Here is an 8,101-nt window from a genome sequence, read left to right as displayed (position 1 = left end):
GCTAGGTTTAGAATACCCATCAGGAAAACTATTTCTCCTCACTTTGAGTAAAAAGCAAGAGTGATGTTTTCCCCTTGTGAATGGGCAATTGCTTGGAGATGTCTCAGTGCACCCAAAAGTCTGCAATTCCCTGGTGGAACATATAGCAGAGAAATGTGGATACAAGGAAAGGAATAAATAAAAAAGAATGAAGACCAGCATTGGAGCAGGGAGTGACCAGAGATCTTCTCTGCTGACATACTTAGTACCTCATAGACATAGTTCCACAACTTCCAGATACTTGTGCTGGAAAATAGCCACCAGTCACCACCTCTGTGTAGAAAAGACCATATATCTTTTTTAAAACTCAATTTTTCCACACTGCTGGACTTTTGGGGACCACTATTTTGCAAGTGTAAAGTCTGTCAGTGTAAGCTTTTATGATCTTCTCCATCAAATCATACACCTAATAAGTCCATAGGGGAATATGGGCTCAGGCAGCTTGCTCTGTGATCACCAGAAGTGGATGGCCTAGGCACCTGTAAAATTCATTTATATTTTAATGAAAATCCTGAAACTTAAAATATTAACTCAGCTGAGCAAGGCATCACTCATAGAAGGACATTTCAGTTTGCTGTTGATTTCTGTACATTTCTACTACTAAAGTAGGTGATTCTTCTCAATTGCTTGGAGCCAATGTGGATCTTAGGAGAGGGTCTGTATCAGGGAAACCTCTAGAACCATGTCAGAAGAACTCAGATTGCAAAAGTGACCTCCTGAATAGCGTTTGTTAGACAGCAAGGAGCACATCAATCTTCCTCTTGCCCACAAAGCCCAAGGGATTGCTGGGATATAGACAGTCCAGGACTCCTTGTCTTAATACTTATGGGTAAAGGAGTTGGAGTTGTCTTCCCTTATGGAGAATCAACCCTCTCTTTATACATCATCTGTAAACAACAACCTTTGTATAACAATTTTGGGGGTGGGGGTGGTATAGTCTTTTATGATTTGGTTGGTTCTACTGTCTGCTATGCAAAACTATCCACAACATTCCTGGCAGCTCTTTCAGAAGCAGGTTGATCCACCTGGGCCCATAGTGAAATACTGTGTGATGGAGATGCGAGGCCACTGACAAGGCCAATGCCATTCCAGAACTGTGCAGCTGCTGCCTTTGAGAATGCTGGTAAAACCTTCTGTCTTGGGAGCACATGAGCAGCCAGGCCATTGTCTTGACAGCCTCGTGTCTTAGCTCCAGGAAGAGCTGAAGTATTTCTGGCATAGGCTATTAATGGATAAAAAGCATGTGATCTTCATAGATCAGTCTGCAGTGTAATGTCCCAAGGCAAAGATGAGCAAGAAACACTTCAGAAAAGAGGGGGAGGGGGTCAGGAAACACTGAATTGAGCCAAGTGGGGTCTTTACCTTATGTTTTTACTGGCAGAAACAGCTACAGTCTTTTGCAAAGCTCCAGAGTTCTCAACTTACTGTGAATAACTCTTGGATCAAGCTATCAAAATGCAGTTTCAAAAACTGAAGAGATTCAGGATGTGGAAATTATTATGGCATATACCAGACAATCCCAAGATTTGTTTTAAAACTTCAGGGTCCTATAAACAGACTCTTCTGCCTTCTTGGTATTTGTACTCTCTAACTAAGTGTCCATGAAAGATATGGGACATGACTTTAGTGTTTATCTGTCTAAATTCTTATTCCACTTCTGTGATTTCAGTATCACTTGATCACCGCTCTTATTGTAATGTGATCGTATGTTCCATTTTTTCCACACTACTTTCCCTGTGTTGAAAGCATTTTTTCAAAGGAGAAGAAAGGGGACTGCTGAAAAGCAGTAGCTTTTTTTTTTTTTTACAACAATCAATAAGTAATTATGCATTCATTTTTATTTTATTTAAAGTGAAAAGTAGGGAGGAGAGAAGAAGAAAACTTCTTTAGCCTTAAGGAACACATGAAAATGCATTGCTATAAGTATTAGAAATATACAGAAGATGGAAGCATTTATTAGTGATAAAGAAAAGTATCAGATGGGAAACAACCCAGCTCTGTGTAGGCCAAGGAGATTTTTTTCCATATTATTCTTTAAACAAAATGAAAAAATACATACATTTAATACATAAATTAAATATTATAAAATTAAATACCCTGAGAGTCAAATAGCCATTTCACAAATACTTATTCACACCAGCTCCTTTATGGCCAGTGGGAATACAGTGGTGTGGGATAAGTTCTTGATTTGTCAAGGTCAGTCATCTGAAGAGTATGTAAAAATCATACATTTGCAAGGAAAGACAATCCCTTAATTGCTAGCAGAGGCTGGTGACATATGAAAGTGGATAGGCAAAACTGTCATAGGTCCAAGACCAGAGCCAGTTCAGAGCATCTGGTAAAGATCACAGAGTGTTAAACTTGCATCTGCCTGTGACACAGAGCCTTGTCTGTTAACTGGAATCCTGCATATCAAGTTGCACAAACAAATGCAGATTTTAAGATCACTTATAAGGTGCCTACTTTGCAATCTCCATTCTCTGTCTTCAGCTCTAGTGCAGTATCAAACATTCCAGAGGACAGGTGGCTATTTTATTTGAACAATGCAAGAGCAAATATATTACTTGGAGTTTTTCCTTTGTGCCTTTCTCTATATGTATATGCATATATTATTTGCCTGCATACAAGCATCATTTGTTTTGTGTATCTGTAAATTACAAGGATAGTATTGAACAGTAATTACATATTTATCTAAAAAAAGTTTTCACAGTGTTGCAATAAATGTAATTAGAGTTCTTGGAAGAAATGCCAGGCAAAATTATGAAGCAATGCAAAACGCCCTTATCAGGTTTTCAAAAAAATCAATTTAGTAAAGCAAGATATGCACTGATTCTCTGATTGTGATGACTTTGAAATAAAGGGCGTTTTTATGTGTAGCAGGTGAGGAAATTCACATCTTAATAAGACAGCCATTGTATATGGGAATCAGTTTGGCTAATATTCTTCCTGTTCTCCAAATCTGTGCTTATGTTGATTCTTTTCTAGTTAATAGAAAATTTTCTGTTCAATTTACAGACATTAAAATCTAGTATCTTGTTCAGATTTACTCACCTGCAGGTATAATATGTATTCCCTTTGATATTATCGTAAACTGATGCCAAATTGGAAACTGGGCCCAAGCATTGTGTACCAACATTTCCATCCAGTAATGGGTGGTAGCTGTTCAAAAAATGCCACATTGCAACATTTTACTTAGTAAGCCAGCAAGGAATAAGCAAATTGTGAGTGCAGTAACATAACCTCACTAACATGTAAAGCCTTTATCAGATTTCCTGCTGAAGGTCTTTTCTGACATGCACTAGAGTAGGGTTTCAGCAATTTAACATCTGAAGAGAGGACTCCAGCTATTAAATGGGTTTGTGCATGTACATGGATGGCTGGCTGTGCCCTCAGACAGACGCAGAGCCTGTGCAGCTTCTGTCCTCCCATCAGCTTTTGGGGTTCCTTTTTGGTGATACTCATTCAGGAGATGAATGTGGGATAATCTAGTACTACTCTCAGCTCAGACTGAGATTTACTAGGCAAAGATAAAGCCCAAAACCTGGAAGTAGCTGGCAGACTGGCGAGTTAAATAGAGCTTCCTCTCTAAACAAGTTGCATCAAACAGATACAAAGCTATTGTAGCCTTAAGTTTTAGAAATTAAAAACTTGAAGTGGAACTTAAATTGAAGCTGATTACTGAAAAGCTCTAATACTTTTGTTGCTTTATCAGTTTGTTCTGGGAAAACAGTTGTTTAATATGTTATATGGTGATTAGCTTTGACAGTATTCTGTTAATGCGGGTCTCAGAGCACATAGCAGCTGAGGCAAGAATGTTGCATAGGAAAAGTTTCCTCATAACAGAATCCTACATAGTTAAGTTTTGTAGTTAGATTTATATGCTGAGAAATCAAGTAATCACTGATGTTTCTTGCAAGTGTCTCCAAAGCTTGGATTTAACTGGATCATATCAACTGAGGGACAAGAAACAGAAACAGCTTCCTAGAGCTGGAAAAAACAGGACAGGGTAGGAGCACAGTACAGGAAGAAATTATGTGTGATGCACATGGCATCTGATTTCAATATGATGACTTTTTCTTCCCTCTTTGAATGTGTATCTGAAGTATGCCATTTGTTTTAATGTCCATGGATTGCCTGGTTATTAAATTAAACATGACCTCTGCATTTCTATCAACCTTAGAAAGGACTGCTGCTTTTGTAACTTTATAGATGTTTTTGTCAAGTATATTTATAGCCTACTTATTCAAATAGTTCTTATTATCTTCAAAAGATATTCCAGCAAGTCTGGCACCTTGCAGTAGCTTTGTACCTTTACTGTAATTTAAAGGAAGATGATTGTTTCTTTTCTGCTCTCTGAGATACAATCTTTCTATCCTTACCCCTATCTATTTCTTCCCTGGTATTCTGGCTGCCAGTTTTAGTTCCTTGGACAGCACTGTGGCCTTTGAAGTCAGAAGAAGAATATCTCTTTCCACATGATCAATAGGCACTCGGCCACCACATCTCCACAACAGTATTTTTAAAAATAATTACCAAAGTTTCTCCTGAGAGTGAGGAAAATAAATTCTTGAATGGCTAGGCATTCATCAGATGAGGCTGAGATAAGCAGATGAAACAGGGGGGCTGGATCAAACTGCTACAGCATTAAATTTTTATGCTTTTACTTTGACATTTTTTGCTAGATGAGTTAACACTTGGCCCATTTGTACTGTATATTTAGGTTTGGGTTGTTTTTTGGTTTTTTTATTGTAACATATTCTTCCTTTTCTCAGTTGCTAATGAAAAGTAATGAAATGCCAACATATCCCCTTACATTATAGCCTTTTCAGATGTATATTCAAGCAGACACATCTTGTCCAGGGAAATGCTACAGCTCTGACAACCAAGGGTCCACAGGCTCAGCTTTAGTCAGGAAGTTTTAGGGAACTAAGAGGCAAATGCAAGCTGAGGGAAGGAGGGGAGGCAGCATGAGAAAAATTAAGATGGGGCTCATTTAAAGAAAAAAAATCTCTAGATTTTGGGAGATTTGGAGTACAGAGAAGGCTGGCAGTGAAAACCTGACTGATGGACAAGTTAAAAATAGGGGCACATTGTTAAAATTACTGCACATGGTAAAAGGTGGTAAATAAGGAATGAGTTATTTATGTCTACTAAAAAATTACCACAACTGATAGCACACTTTTCCTACTGTGAGTACATGTAGCGATGCACTAAAGAAGACCATTAATTATGACTGCAATGTATCTTTTCAGAGAGGGCTACAGAGAGACAAATTTACTGGAGAGGTGTATGATGCAGCTATGACCTGCTTGAAAGGCAACAAGGATGTATATTGTATACACCTAATAAAATACATGTCCTTTTTTTTATTAAAAGAATTTAGCTGAAAAAAATGCACAAATCATAAATGAGATTTTTCCCATTTTATGTAACTATCATTTATTTCATTTAATGGAGGCTAGAGATACCACATCTTCATACTCTTACAGATAAAAAGATTATACAGTTTTCAGTGTAACTTCTGTAAAAATAAGGGATCTAATAATTAATTTCTTTGAGGATGAATAAGACTGCAGTAAAGATTGTGAAAATATATAGCTGCTTGTAATAAGGAGAAAGCACCAGGAATATGTGGGATAGTGGAATATAGGGAGAAGAAATACGGCAGGGAATGGAATGGAATGGAATGGAATGGAATGGAATGGAATGGAATGGAATGGAATGGAATGGAATGGAATGGAATGGAATGGAATGGAATGGAATGGAATGGAATGGAATATTTTTAGTTGGAAGGGACCTACAAGTCCAACTGCCTTGCCACCTCAGGGCTGACTATTAGGGGCATTGTCCAAATTTCTTTTAAACACTCACAGGCTTGCGTCTTCAACCACCTCTCTAGGAAGCCTCTTTCAGTGTTTGATCAATTTCTCAGCAAAGAAAAGGCTCCTAAAGTCCAGTCTAAAGCTGCCCTGATGATGCTTTGAGCCATTCCCATGTGTCCTGTGACTGGATCCCAGGAAGAAGCATTCAGTAATTTCCTCTCCACCCCACCTCCTCAGGAGGCTGCAGAGAGCAATGAGGTCACCCCTCAACCTACTTTTCTCCAGACTGGACAAACCCAAAATCCTTAGTCACCCCCCACAAGACATTCATTCTAGCCCTTTCTCCAGCTTTGTTCCTCTCCTCTGGATATATTCGAGTACCTTAACATCCTTCTTGAACTGTGGGGCCTGGTTGATTATGCAGCAGTTCTTGCACCCTGACAATGTAGATTATATCTCTTAACTGAGTCTTCTTGTCTGCTTCAGTTATCAATGTACAGGGTAATGAATGTTCACCCAAAAAAACCAAACCAAAACAAAGCAAAAACAACCACCAAAGCAAACAAACAAACAAACCAAAAACTGGAAAAAACCAAACCCAAACCAGTGCAAAGTGTGAAAATTAAACCAAAACTTATGGCTAAGAATTTCTGATTCCTGGCACTATTTTTCTTCAGCCTTTATTGTTACTTCTATGTGAGACAAGCTTATCTAGAGGGAATTCCTTAAGGCAAATGCTGCCATCTAGAGAGAAGCAGAACAAAAGTGCACAATCTAAGTGATAAGATTTTTATTTACAGAGAGACCCAGGAGAAGCTGGACACAGAATGTCCACAGAATGGACTGCAGTGACAGAGATGGGAGCCTTGGGATGTCCTTTCAACAGCTGCTGACTGAAAATATTCAGGTAACTCCAACAGACGCTAAGCAAAAAAACATTAAGAAAATCCTGACAAAGGATTTTGAGTATGTATCAAAGATACTGAATAGGAAATTAATTTCTTAGCCAGTTAAAATAATTTCATGTTGCACATTTTTTTATTGGTGTTTCCTTTTTTCTGGGAAAAGCTGTCATTCTAAAATTATTTGGTTAAATGGAAGAAATGCAAAAGAAGCTTGCATTATAGTCAATTTATTGTTCATCTGCCTTTTTCTTTTTTAACATCACAAAGTGTCTGTTTACTCTTCAGCTGGTTTTGAGAATTATGATTGCAAAATTCAAACAGAAGGACAAACACATAGAAACTACTAAAAATAACTGAAAGACAAGAAAGAAAAGTGAGGATTTACCTTGTCTCAGTATATTATGTGTGCAGCTATATAAACATCTCACTGTGCTCAAAGACTGAACTATACATGTTAAGCCTGAATGGCAAAAATGAATTCTTGTAGATGCTTTCAAAACTGCTAGCAATAGCATTTCTCTGGGTATAATAGAGATGACTCATGATGGACTAGTGACTTAGAAGAGCCTGCAAATAATGCTGCACAGGTTCAACCTTGTTGTGGCCATTCATTTCACTGAAGTTTTTTGTACAGTTCACTATAAGTTACTCAGAGTTCCAGTTTGAAACCTTCCAAGGAATAAAAACAAGACTGCTTAATTTTTTTCAGGCAGATGTGTTTCAATGTCAGTGTGTAAAACTATGCAATGAGTTGAAAAGGTCTCTGTGCAGATTATTTTCAATTACCACTTTTCTTTAACGTGTTGTGCTGCTAATGGCTGTGTGTTGTCTTGCTAATGACATGGGTAACCAGCACATGAGAAAGAAAATAAGGCAAATTGTCTACATTCAAATAACTTTTGCAATCTGAGACTTTAGAATAGCTTTGATGCTTCTCCCTAAGGGGTGTCCTGCAAGTGGAAAATGGTAGAGCCCTGATTTTTTCCAATATATGAGTATTTACACACATGTGTGTTTACATGGCAGGTAGTTGGTGTTTTCATCTGAAAATTGTAAAGCAGCTGGAGGAACTTTGAAGAAATAACACTAATAGTTCCTTTATTTTAGGTATATTTGTAATATATACCTAAAATAAAGGAATTATAAATTCCTTTATGATAAATAAATAAACCTGATGCTAGCAGGTTCTGTGTGTCTTGAGATTTGCTCTGATTTCTGGAAAGTTTGGGTTTTGTGCAAACTAAAAATGTGAAGTTCTTCAGAGCTCTGTAATGAACTCAAAATAATTTTATAAAGCAATACTGGTTTAAAATATTGTTTGGTAGGTGGGACATT

Source organism: Pseudopodoces humilis, chromosome 6 (genome assembly GCF_049639895.1).
Source record: "Pseudopodoces humilis isolate 2021_Gansu_Grassland_sample_001 chromosome 6, ASM4963989v1, whole genome shotgun sequence".
Classification (NCBI taxonomy): Eukaryota; Metazoa; Chordata; class Aves; order Passeriformes; family Paridae; genus Pseudopodoces; species Pseudopodoces humilis.
Note: the sequence above shows the minus strand (reverse complement) of the source record.